Source organism: Elaeis guineensis, chromosome 3, assembly GCF_000442705.2.
Source record: "Elaeis guineensis isolate ETL-2024a chromosome 3, EG11, whole genome shotgun sequence".
NCBI lineage: Eukaryota > Viridiplantae > Streptophyta > Magnoliopsida > Arecales > Arecaceae > Elaeis > Elaeis guineensis.
Genome location: NC_025995.2, coordinates 118847766 through 118860066, shown reverse-complemented (window position 1 = coordinate 118860066; position 12301 = coordinate 118847766). Strand labels below are relative to the sequence as shown.

Genomic DNA, 12301 nt, shown 5'->3' with positions numbered 1-12301 from the left:
TCGACTTCTCATCATTAGTAAATGCGAGAGTGCATTTTTAATAATCTATGTATAAATATATATTAAAGAGATCTCGAATTGGACAGAGTACAGCCCATCATCCTCATTTTCTCATGTGCATTGCACATGTTCAGTGCCCTTGTACGAGAAGGGCCAGTTTGGGTAATCATACAAGATACATGTACCACAAAGCTAAAGAGTCAGCAAGAGAACTTTCATGCTTTCGTAGATATAGATTAGTTCACCCATTAGAACCAAAACCTAAAATTCTGCACACTTGTACAACAATGGAATCATGCTGAACCACTGCATAGGACAAGGTACAAGTGTAACACCCGGCCCAATTGGGCCTAGAATCAGCCCACGATTCAAAAAAAAAAAAAAAAAAAATAGAAGAAGACTCCCGAAGGGAGTCTTCTTCTCCGATGAATTCCGATCGGAGCAGAGTTCTAGGACTCTTAAAACTCTAGGATCCTCTATGAATAAGCCTCCCCTCTCCCTCTCAAACCTCCACCGGCGATCTTCAAGCTTGATTCCTTCTTTTTTTTTTCCTTGAAAGCCACGGCACCCTCTTCTTGTGTTCGTCGGAAATCGAAGGTCGAAGAGGCCACCGGAGTTCAAGTGAGGGTTCAATCTTTCTTCCTCTCCCTCTTCTCTTTCTCCCCATAATTTTAGACTCCTCGCCGGCCGTCGGGATCGCCGAAAATTCCATGAAACAGGAAACCCCTGTTCGGCCGGAACCCTTTCCTCTCTTTTTCGACCACCGGTTGCAGCGTCTCATCCCCGAGATCGGACCTTCATCTCTCTATCCCTCTTCCCTGAAGGTCTTGGCCGCCGGTGACCGGCCAATGACCGAAAAATAAAAAAAAAGGGGCGGATCCCCTGTTTTTCGAGAAAAAAAAAAAAAAAGAAAGCTTGCCGGCCGAACTCCATCGCCGGTCGGCTTCGCATGGTCGGCCATCGTTGCCTGACCTCCGACGAAGCCACCCATCTCGTCAGAGCCTGGGTCACTGGAGGGGGGGGACCTCACGGTCTTCCCTTGTTTCGGCCCAAGGGAGGCCGCGGGAAGAAAAGGAAAAAGAAAGAAGAAGAAAGAAGAAAAAGAAAAGAAGAAGGAAAAAAAAAAAAGAAAAGAAAAAGAAAAAGAAAAAGAAAAAGAAAAAAATAGAAAAAAAAGAAAAAGAGAATTTTCTCTCTCCTCTCTCCTCTCCCTCCTTTTCTCTCTTTCCTCTCTCTACCTTCTCTCTCCAATTTCTCTCTCTATTTTCTCTCTCTAAATTCTCTCTCTAGACCTTTCTCTCTTTTTATGGATTTTATCTCTCTAGAGTCTTTCTCTCTCTCTGATTTCATCATGGACCCTAGGATAAAATTGATATGAAAATAAGATGATCTGAGATTGCTCTGAAATTCGTGCGGTAGATCTGATCCCAGTCCGATCTTATTCGAAATTTGTAACACTTGATTCATATTGAGTCACCCTGATATGATCTCTGATGATCTCGACCATGATTGCCTCATCTGAAGGATACGAAGATTCTCTCGTCACTTTCTCTCTCTACTTTCTCTCTCTAGAATTTTCTCTCTCTTCATGAATTTTCTCTCTCTAGAAGTCTTATGGATCAGTGGAGGATCCTGATACATAGACAAGTCCTAATTTTGGTTAATCCTAAGATAGGTCCTCGATCTATGTTATTAAGATCGATTATCGGTAATTTTCTTTATATATAATTTTTATATTTGATCAGAGTTATGAAGAGATGATTGTCTGCATATGATATCGAGTGGATAATTTTGTTAAAAAAATTCATAAATCAAAAAAGAACATTGATTTCTGTGCTTGGATCAGTCATCGGTAAAGGTAAGAATCTCTGTATATGATCATCATTATATATGTTATTTTACCGCTGGTTTTATCTCATTGATTTTGCATCGTTGGATTTGAGATCGATGAATTTGTTATATCTAAGATACTGTTATTTATTTATGTGATTTTGAGCATGAGTATGTTATATCAATACATATATATCAGCGATTGATGGCATGATTATATGGGTATGACATATTTATTACACTGCAAAATTTGAATTGATTAATGAAGTCAAATATTATAATTTCATGAAAATGAAAAGAAAGAGAAATATGCAAAGTTATTAAACCCGGCCTGGGTCTTGACCCGGATAAGGCACCAAGTTAGTGGGTCAGCAGTCTAATCGTCGGGTCAACGGTTGAACCAGCGGGTCAATGCACAAACTATAAAATCCAAAATTTAATAACCTGTTTATATCCAGAAATACAATAATAGTCCTGATAATATATATTCCAATGCTATAAGTATCAAAATACAAATGAAACAAAACTGTAATCCTATAAATACAAATAATTAGACTAAAATATTGATGAATATAAAGATTTAATGGCATAAAGTTATAAATGCATAATAACTAGTAGTTTAAAACATAACCATCCACATCTGCTAGCAAAATGAAAAGTTTTAACAAACAAGTACATAATAATATACGACATTTCACTTCAATATCTTTTAAAAAAAAAGTTAAAAGTGATAAACAAGTACACAACATAAAAATTCAAGCTAATGGACTGAAATTTATGTCAATATTTGCAAAAACATCTTCTTGAGTTGCAATATTCTCATCTCCTCCATCTTCTCTCCTATTCGCATCATTTCCATCATTATCACCATCATCACCATCCAAATCTTTCAAGTTCAATAAATCTACAAAATCACAAATTTAACAAAAAGTTAAAAAGAAAAATCATATGTAATAAAATTGTAATAATATTTTATTCATAAACTATATAATAAAATAATTCGCTCACCATTATTATTATTTTCTTGAATAGAACATGATGCCAATTCACGGTGAAAAATTTCTAATTCCTCACTAGTTAACTCCGATGGCTCATCGACTAATATCCACGCATCATTATCACCAAACAATTCAAAGTCAATAGGATCGTAGTTGCGACCCTTGAAATAAAACCTGTATTTAATATTTGTTAGTTTGAAAATTAAATAACAAGAAATAAATACAAGCAATTGGATATCATTCATAATAAAATTACCTTTGTTGTAGTCTCAAATTATAGTGCACAAATACTAGATCATTAAGCCTTTGATGCTCTGACCTATTTCTCTTTTTAGAATGAATATGTTCGAAGATGCTCCAATTTCTCTCGCACCCGGACACACTACAAGTTTGGCTTAAAACACGAATAGCTAACTTTTGCAAATTAGGTACATAACTTCCATAGGTGACCCACCATTCATCTAGATACAAAATATTGTATTTGTTAAAATAGAATGTAATTGAAAAAACTTTATATCAATGAAACTAATGAAAGCATAAGAACATAACTAAGGAACAAGCTTACCTGGAGCCAAGCGACTTCGATCATTTATAGCCGATGAGCGTCCAAAGTCATTTTCTGCATTTCTAAATAACCTCATCTCATTAGTTAAGTTCCCCCGCAAGGTTGGATTACCAAATGAATATCTCTCTATGACATCTAAGAATCCAGAAACACTACGAGGATGTTTATCCATAAGTTCTGAGTCATATTGAAAACAGGGATTCAACCAAAACCCAGCTGCATGAAGATTTTGGTGTAATTGCAAATCCCACCGAGAATCAACTATTCTCAAGTAAGGTTCAACTACAATCTTTCTCCTTCTAAATCTCTTGATCATTTCATCTCTAGCTTGATGCATAGCATGATACAAGTAACCCATTGAAGGTCTATCATCACTGTCAATAATTTTCAAAACTCGAATTAAAGGCTCTATTAGTTTAACAATGATTGCACATTCATTCCAAAAAAGAGAATTAAGCACGTCATCGGCGAGCTTTTTTCCTTTACTATCCTTAGCATAAACTGAAGTTGTCCACTCTCTAGAAGTCACCATTGCTCTTAATGCATCTTTGTGGCCCAATATGCTTTGTAAAGCAATAAAATTGGTAGCAAAACATATAGGTGCCGGACGAATTATCTCCTTTCCATCAATAAATTTTCTCATCAAATATAAAGGATAACAATGATTATAAATATATTTTGTAATACCTGCAGCATGGGCTACGGTGTTCTTCACTGAAACTAACTTGCCAATGTCTTGCATGATGAGATTAAGACAATGAGCAGCACAAGGTAACCAAAAAAGTGTAGGAAAGTCTTGCTCCAACTTTTTACCGGCAGCAACATAATTTGCAGCATTATCAGTCACTACATGAACCACATTTTCAAAACCAACGGACATGACAATTTTTTTGAACAACTTGTACAACATATCAGTTGTCTTTGAGGTATCTGAAGCATCCACGCTTTTCAAAAATAAGATCCCTCTAGGATAATAAACTAAAAAATTAATCAAAGTTCTCCTACACTGATCTGTCCATCCATCAGCCATGATTGTGCATCCTGTTTTCTTCCATGTGGCACGAAAGCTTTCAACATACTTTTTCACCTCATCAACATTTTTGGTTAATAAATAACCACGAACAGAATGAAAATTTGGAGCTTTGTAACCAGGCCCCATACTAGCTATAGCATTTATCATGCACTAATAATACTTAGAGTTGACAGCATTAAATGACACACATGCATCTATCATCCATTTTGCCACTGCAAGATCACACCTTTCAACTGCTTCTTTGTTTTGCAACAAGCTTTTTATAGTTGGTTGAGCATCAGGAGTTGTTCTTGGCATGAAATAATTTTCAATTGTTCCTAGTTGTTTTCCTTTTCCACCTATATTTTTACTTCTTGTATTACCCGTAGACTTGTTTGATGAGAGAGGAATTTCTTGTATGTCATCATCTTCACCTAATTGCCTATAATATACTTGTTCCTCATGTTCCTTATGCCTTGCACTAAAGGGATTGTAATCTTCACCCATTTCCTTTGTTCTTTTCTTCTTCTCACTAATAGCTTGAATATTTTGTATCATTTGATGGCAAATATCCGCCGGCACCTTGCGACATGGTTCGACTTCTCATTTTACTCCTGCAAGATGTTGTTTGAAGCGATTGATCCCACCACCAGCAAATGACTTTCCACAATACAAGCATGCCAACTTCATCCTTTTGGTATTACCACTAAGTTCAGGAGCTTCTCTACAATGATTCCATGCAGGATCACTTTTACCTCTAACCCCAGTTATTTGAGTGGATGAAGTATTACTTGAATCATCCATGGATGGCATACTTCCCTCAACAGAGGCCATTTTGATAATCTGCAAAGAACATTAAATTAAGATATAATTTATAAGTAGAAGATAAAATAAATAAATAACAAGATCAAGTCATCGACATCTTCTTTCATTTCTATCCAAAATTTTTTTTTTCCCATGATCCTATAGAGTCAAACTCACGATGATCACAGATTACAGAAATAAAAAAAATAATATTTAATATTTACTGTATCAATCAGCATAGCATCATTAAAAAAAAAAAATTTCTTCATGTTCACGAGTGTTTACTGTACTGTGGTGTCTAGTGTTACTGTGACACTGCAGTCGTCACACAGTATTTAAAAAAAAAAATTTCACCGTGTCCGTAGACAGTCACACACTCACACTGTCACAGCATTTAAAAAAAAAAAATTTTTTCGCCATGTCCGCGTTGTATACGAAGGAGGAGGAGGAGGCAGAAGGGGGAGGAAGGCGGACGGCCATATGGAGGAGGAGGAGGAGGAGGATGCGAAGGGGGGAGGGAGCCGAGCGGAGGAGGCAGAGGGGGAGTGTACGGAGGAGGAGGAGGAGGCGGAGGGGGGAGGGAACGAAGCAGAGGAGGAGGCCAAGGGGGGAGGGGGTCGAGCGTACGGAGGAGGAGAAGGAGGCGGCGGAGGGGGGAGGGAGCCGAGGGAGGAGGCAGAGGGGGAAGGGGGCAGAGGGGGAGGGAGTCGAGCGTACGGAGGAGGAGGAGATGGCGGAGGGGGGAAGGAGCCGATGGAGGAGGAGGCAGAGGGGGGAGGGGGTCGAGCGGAGGAAGAGGCAGACGGCAGATTCCCGGACGGCGGAGGAGGAGGAGGCAGAGGGGGAAGGCGGCCGAGCGGAGAAGAAAGAGGCAGAGGGAGGTCAAGAGGGGAGGGGGCGAGCAGAGGAGGGCGGTCGCGGACTCAAGGTTGGAGCCTTGGAGGAAGCGGACGGAGGGGCTGATTCCTGGGTCCTATTCGCTGCCGGACTCCGGAGATTTGGAAAAAAAAAAGAGTTAGATAATAGATTACTCACCGAAGACGGAGAAGACTCGGTTCTCCTCCTTCGCTGCCGCTGCTAATTTCGTCGTCGAGGGAAGATGGGCTGAGGCTGGGGTTTGAGCTCGGAAACAAAGACAGACGAAGGGACGATGGAAAGTCGAACTGTCGATCTCGAAGATCAGAAGATTTTAACTTTTAATTTTACGGCTCAACTGGGTTAGATCGGATCAGACGGTTCACGGTTCAACCGACCGGTTCATGCAGTTTTAATCGGATTTTAAGCATAAATGGTTTAATTAGATAACCGCCCAGGTCTTCTGACCGGGTCACCAGGTTTTCGGTCCGACCGACCGGGCCGGGCCGAATTTAATAACACTGGAAATATGGTTTGGACTGGCCTTATCATGTGGAATAGCTTGCCAGGAGCTTATGCCTGGGATAGCCCCCGCAGGCTTATGTGTGGAAGAATCTGATCCGAGAAAGATAATGAATGATTTGATCCGAGAAAGATCATGGCCACTTTAATCCAAGAAAGATCATGAATATTTCGATCCAAGGAAGATCACAGAAATCGATCCGAATAAAAGATCGTCGCATGATCCTGGTAGTCCAAAGCCAAAGCCAAAAAGAAAAGGATTAAAGATGATGTGATAATAGAAGAAAATGGAAAGATAAGACATGAAACAATCGTTGAATAAAATTGTTTCATTTATTTAACATATGATGATGCATCTCTTTTGATAAAACAAATAATTTATAAATGTTTGCAGTATTCTGGACAGTGAACATTGACTTTTATGTGTTATTGCTTATCTTTATTTTCAGATTTTATTATTATATTGGTGTAATATGAAAATTCTTACTGGGCTGTAAAACTCACACCCCTTCATCTTTCTTTTCTTTTCAGAGTTACAAGATGTCCATGGTTGGCTATAGTATGGATTTGTGAGTGAGCGAATGCATAGATAGAGTACCATTGATACCTGATTAGAGAATTGAAGAAATGTTAATTGTAATTGTACAAGGATTTACAAATTATTGTTGAAATAAATTGTTGTGGATGTTAAAGTTGTAATGATTTAATTTGGCCTTGCATATTCTTTAGGGCTTGTTCTAAGGAGTGTGCGGCCATCACGTATCCGATCCGGATATTGGGTTCAGGGCGTGACAACAAGAGTCCAAGAACCTAAAATTCTGGTCTATATTCTATAAGAGTTCAAAAGAAACAGCAATATAACCTAACATCTGGATAACTAATCAGCAAGAACGCAACTTGAAAGATCTGGATGACAGATAGCATTACTGTTATCATTTAAGATGGATTTCTGCTTAGTGCAAGAACTAGGAATGTGCTGCTAAATATATGGAAGTCCCTACAATGATGCGGTGTCAGTAATAAATTATGTCCATCCTCATGCAATTCTCACAGTCAGCGATGCCTAGAGAGAGAGAGAGAAAGACCTACACTGTGCTATGTTTCAGCTGCAAAATCAATAGCATCTTCAGCAAACAAATTGAGCCCTTGCAACACCTGTGGAGGAAGATTATCTGGATAAATCTCACAAAGCATATAGTAGAATCAAGACTACCCATACATGAGAGATTATGGATGGGATATATAATTTCTAATATTGAATTATTGAAACCACAAGAACAGAATATAGAAACATTAGCATGAAATTGCTAAAAATTATCCTTCCTACCATAATCCAGCATATTAACAGAATAATCTTGATGAGAAACCAATCACATCTTCTAATAACGATAAATTGTTTGACAACAAAAGAAAAGAGAATCCAACCTATAACAGCAATAAAGCCCAAAAAATCTAAAGTACCTATGCTACATATCACTTTCCCCCAAGTTTTGAAGCATGCAGAAAAAATGATGATTTTCATGCATTGGTTGAACGTATACACACTGCTAGTTGAGCTCAAAGGCTTTTGGCTTCTTCTAAGAAAGTGCAGTTTTCAGGACATGTTACACAAGCTGAACTCCATGTCAGACAAAGCACCGATCTACATATATGCATACATCAGGAGACTTATAGGAACTTTATTTATTTATTATTGTAAAGTTAGTAACTTTAGTGCCCCACAATTTCAGCTAATGCAAGCTCAAAGACCGCCTTAAAAGATGGAAAAGGAAAAACAGAAAAACAATGATTGAAAAAGAGAAACAGAAACATGTCTGTGTTTTTGAGCATGCTATGTTTGAATGCTTTTATGCAAGGTTCACCAAAATGATGCTAGGACCCATACTGGTCCGTGGGTGGCACATATGGTATGGGTCTGTACCATGCCATTCCGTGATATAAGTTTGAAGGATTCTCCCCATCAGAAAAATCTTTTACAACCGTCTTTTCCATTCTAATAAATGTAAATATTCTAAATGATTGAGAATGAACAGCAGCTTTGGGCAAAGGAACCTCCCCTAACATTCATTTAGAGAGGCATGTACTAGCTAGAATCTAAATAATTACTATACATGATTGGGCAGATGATGTTTTCATTTCATTCAAAAACATTTTTAGATAATGATTATAAGATGCTCTATGATATATAACAGAATGTGGGTCTGATGTTGAAGATGACAAAGAATTAAATTATCTCACATTTCAGTCATAAGGTAAAGAGGATAACTTCTATGAAGCTCTAGTACAAAGCAGAGGGATGTATACATTTAGAGATCATGTTAAAAGGCAGAGGTTTAAAATGGAACTTTTGGAAAATTCAACTCAGATTGCTAGACTGTAAAGTGTATTCATGAAGTAAGGTGGTCGGTTAGCATTTCTAGAAGATTGGACATGTGATAAATTTCAAGTGCATGATATTTCATGAAAAGGATTATCTAAAACTTCCCGGGACAAAAAATTTTGGTCATTGTAATTCATTTAGGACGATGCAGAAAAATATGCATTCTCCCCCTATCACCTCCACCACTACTATATAGCATGTGTAAAAAGAAATCTTTAAAAAAGAAGCATATCAAAAACCTAAAACTAGACCACTACTACAACAGTACACAACAGGTAGGAAAGAAACATTCTGTAGTGCTTTCTTTAATTTTTTTTTTCTTGACTAAAAATGGGTTTAATATTTAAAAAAAAGTGACTAGCTTCTTGTATAATTTGCATAATAGTTCTCCACTAGACCTACGACACAAAGACATCCATTGGATAATTATTTTAAAACATTCTGTGAAATGATTTGAAGTACAGAAAAAACTAAATAAAAACAGCACAATGAAACAGAAAACAAGTAAGAGTCACACTCACCTATAGACAAAAAACATGGGAGAGATCAGACTCCTGGGTTTGAGCAGTGGACTTTACCTTGGGACATGGATCATGAGCTTCCTGCAAAATCACAAGGTTGACCAAACTGAAGAGACTGCACCATAGAATGGCTGCAGATATTTTCTGAGAACCCAATTAGTGTCGAACAAATCAAAGAATTAAAGGTAATGAAGCATAATAGAAGAGCGATGGTGGGTGAGAGAGAGAGAGAAAGAGAGTTGTTTCTTGCCCTGGAAAGGATGGAGAAGGGTGAGATCGAGGATTTGAGAGAGGTCTGCTGTTGTTTGCAACAGGTCGATGCCAAGGAATTGAGCCCCGCAGTTTTAGACATATGATTAAGGGAAGAAAATAGAGCATGAAATAGTAAGGGTGAGGTTTGGGAACAACCACGAAAATAGTATCTTCTCAAAAATGCATCTTTATCACAGTAAAACTGCATTCCACTCCATAAGGCATCCTTTCTATTTCACTAGAGATCGAATTGTTCATCCTAAACCATGAGATGAGCGAGCAAGTCGTACCTCTTTCTTTTCTCCTCCCATCACCTCCCCAATTGAGTCACACAAAGGAGTGCATGTCAATAGTTTCACGCTTACCATTTTTTTTCCTTATCGAAGTGTGAAACAATCAACATGCAACCTGCGGTGATGGGAAGGAGAAAGAAGTAAGTTAGATGGGAAAATAACGATGGATGCAGCCATTGTACTAGCAGCTCATTGCTCCATATAGCTTGAAAGGTCCAAATTTGATTGATTCATCATTCATGTATGCTCTTTCTATAATACTGTCATGGGCAAGTTCACACTGTCTATCGGCAAGAACCATTATGAAAGCATAAATCAATATTGTAATGCTGAGGGACCAATGGCTATTCACAAGACCCCTATTACTTTTATTTGCCATTGTTAACAAAAGTTTATCCAAAACCAATTTACTTTCTAAAAAAAACATAGAACTGAGAACAAAGAATAGGCAGGAAATAAGATGGGAAACAAAAAGGAGAAAAGTAGCCTTTCCCGAGTCTGAAGAAACATCAAATATGCTTACGCCACACCCCCCCAAACACAAACCCACACAAAAAAAAAAAAGCTCCAGGTAAGAATTACATATTATACTTCCTCCTTCCAGACTCTCAGGTCCTGGTCTTCTACCATCATCTCATTGACTGTAAAATAATCAAAAGGAAAAAAAAAACCTTTACCCTGTCATCATAACCAGAATGCCCCAGATCAGTAGCAGATATAAACTAAATCAAACAATACTTTGTCATGAGAACCACATGTTTTGTTACTAAATAGAAAAACTAGATAGATAGGCATATGATCCGATCAAATCCAATATGAAAATCGAGAAGCCATATAACTTCAAGCTCATGAATCTTGCTTAAATATGATACCAAATGATTTGTATTCCATGATGAGGTCGACATTTATACAGGTGTCTGGCACAACTCTCTATCTAGATGCTACAAGAATGATTTTGCATCCAATTATCTATTAACACCTACATGCATGATTTGTTCAGTATGTAATCGAAATGATTTGTTTCACAAAAAAGACATGCATATCAGTTTAGAAAAAATAAGCTAAATAAAATTTATTACTAACCATATAATAAAGTTACTGAACATACCTAAATAAATATCTTTTAGAAAAAGCACAAGATGTTCCAACACTATTAGGTGAGCATTGCGGGGGTGGCACTATAGGCTTAAGCACAAGATCATTGAGACAATTAAGTTAGTTCTATCAGCAATTCAGAATTTTCCGCTTTAAGTACTACATTCAACACATGAATAACATACTGCTAAGCAATTTCTTCTCCTTGATGACTTTCAGCCATGTCTTCTATAATTTTGGAGATATCTGCTGATGCCTGTGATATGGAAACACGTTAGATACACATATTTGACTCAACGATAAAGCCACACGTGCCCCACATATCGGTCTCTCATTTTTTTAAGCCAGACCTGAAATTCATGAATTGCTCAGTCTGAAAAATAACATTTTCAGAGGAAGAATATTCATTACCTATCACTAATTGATAGCCAAAAATTAATCTAAATGCATCTTACCAAGTAGATGAACCTTGATGCATCCAAATAGAGCATATGACACAACAAACAACAACATAACTAAGTTAAACATTAGCTACTAAAATAACAGAAAGAACCAAAGTCTTATTATGAATTCAAAAATTTCAAAGTGAATATTGTAACTAGTTATCAAGATGAAGCAGCTTATAAACTAGAATTTTAAGAATAAAATGTGGTTGTAAGCAACTATGACCCGGCATCTGATAAGTGCACTTGTATTGCAGCAGTACTTGACAAGGAGAAGATCAGAGGAATCTTATTTGGGCAAAAAAATCTCTTTCAAAGTTGTAGAGCAAGAATCATGGCATCTAACAATATAGCAAATAGCATTTGGTCCAATCATTTAGCATTTCGATATCACAAAAGAAGGCAAGCATGCATTATAATTCATGCAGAGATTAGTACAAAGCAAAAGGAAATAAGGTAATGGAAAACTATTTTTTTTAGTATAATATAAAAGGACATAATTAGGGTGCAAACGATGATAAAACATACTTCGCCATTTCTATGACTCTTCTTCCTATAGGATTCAACTCCAACACAAAGAAAGCCACAGCTTATGTGGGAATCTATCATGGTAATGGAAATAATAGAATAATGCATGCAAATCAAGGATTCCAAAGTTAAGTAAAATAAATCAACATGTGAAGACATCAAAACTGATCAAACCTGTATGGAGATATAATGTCATTAGCAGA

At 37.3% G+C, this 12301-nt stretch overlaps 1 long non-coding RNA gene across 4 annotated transcripts in view; it reads right to left on the bottom strand.

Annotated features, from left to right (window-relative positions):
* LOC140856633 (uncharacterized) overlaps nt 1-12301 on the bottom strand; it is a 111161-nt gene that overhangs the window by 57791 nt on the left and 41069 nt on the right. The gene's annotated exons all lie outside the window — the stretch shown is intronic.